Genomic DNA, 1,786 nt, shown 5'->3' on the forward strand with positions numbered 1-1,786 from the left:
ACACACACACACACACACACACACACACACACACACACACACACACATACACAAACACAGATAGGTGCGTACAGGCTTATATATAGTCTTTTATTCTTTTACTTGTTTCAGTTACTTGACTGCGGCCATACTGGAGCATTACCTTGAAATATTTTAGTTGTACAAATCGACACCAGGACTTATTTTTAAGGCATAGTGCTTATACTATCGGGATTCTTTTGCCGAACCGTTAAGTTAGGGGGACCTAAACGCGTCAACACCTGTTGTCAAGCAGTAATGGATAAACACACACATACACACACACACATCTGTAAACACAGACACACACATACACACACATACACAAACATACTTACACACATATACACACGACAGGCTTCTTCTACTTTCCGTCAACGAAATCCGTTGTCAAGCGGTGATGGACAAACACACACACACACACACATACGTAAACACAGACACTCACATACACACACACACACATATGTACATACACAGGCTTCTTTTAGTTTCCATCAACCAAATCCACTCACAAGGTTTAGGTCGGCCTGAGGCTATAGTAGAAGACACTTGCCCGAGGTGTCATGCAGTGGGACTGAACACTAAACAATGTGGTTGGGAAGCAAGCTACTTACCACGCAGCCACTACTGCACATTTATATACATATATGCCTATATCTTTCTTCTTTTACTTGTTTCTTGTCATTCGATTGCAGCTATCCTACTTATTCTTAAGCGTGGTACTTATTGTATCGGACGTAAGCACACCAGCACCGCTTATGGTGAGGTCAACCACAGACACAGAGATCCATACGCATGTGCGTGTGCGTGTGTGTGTGTATAAGTAACAAAGATGTACTGATATCAATTCAGTACGGCCGTTTCAAGCAGCTCTATTTAATTGATTAATGAAAACATGTGGTGTTATGGGCTGTGATGAGCTGTGTGTTGTTGGTGGAGAGAGATGAGGCAAACAGAAGTGAAGCCAGACCGGAAGTCGGCCACACGCGATCGAAGGCCAGCACGTAGGTCAGTCAGAAAACAGACAGCTTACGAGGAAGACGTGTTTTGATCAAGAGCTATTGTGTACTCCGCTGCGGTCGACAAGGTAAGGTCCAACGTTTCATTCTGTCCTTTTGCTTCTTGTTGTCTTTTTCCTCCATCACACCACAAAACATTACATCAATTTGAAAGAAATCGTTCTCGTCAGAAGAACCCATACACTTCAAGCATAAAGGATAAAGCATTTTCTAAGAAATTTACATCAATAATGGAAATCAAAATATTTATCTAGTTTCTTTTTTTTATAACTGTGGCAGAATGAGTTTAGAAAATAATGCATACCTTGTTAAGTCTACAATAATTTAGAGAGCTGCAGAGGGAAATGTGGGAGTCAAGATAAAATGAATGGTAACGTAGTTACGTGAAGTATTTATTTATATTTAGGTAGTATGTAGTACATACAACAAAGAGTCTTCTAAATATAAGTAACTACGTCACCACTCTTTTTATGTTGAACCCCACATTTCACTCTGCTACTCTCCAAATTAAAATAGGCTTAACAAGTTATGCATTGTTTTCTAAACTCATTCAGCCACAGTTATAACAAAAGGAAACAAGGTAAATATTTTGGTTTCCATTATTGATGTAATTTTTTTTTTTAAATAGCTAATTCTTTATGTTTGAAGTTTATGCGTTCCTCTGATGAGAACAGTTACGTTCAATACAGTTCTATATTAAGAGATGAGGAATTATTTACATTATTTACATTATCTACATTTGACGG

General features: G+C 38.6%; 1 protein-coding gene across 1 annotated transcript in view; it reads left to right on the forward strand.

The window, feature by feature from the left end:
• The first annotated feature begins 1,043 nt into the window (after positions 1–1,043).
• Positions 1,044–1,786, forward strand: part of LOC106882574 (acetylcholinesterase) — a 66,343-nt gene continuing 65,600 nt past the window's right edge. Inside the window, exon 1 of the mRNA XM_052970477.1 lies at positions 1,044–1,108. The gene's annotated coding sequence lies outside the window, so the exon portion shown is untranslated. The remainder of the gene's footprint in view (positions 1,109–1,786) is intronic.

This window comes from Octopus bimaculoides, chromosome 9, assembly GCF_001194135.2.
Source record: "Octopus bimaculoides isolate UCB-OBI-ISO-001 chromosome 9, ASM119413v2, whole genome shotgun sequence".
Classification (NCBI taxonomy): domain Eukaryota; kingdom Metazoa; phylum Mollusca; class Cephalopoda; order Octopoda; family Octopodidae; genus Octopus; species Octopus bimaculoides.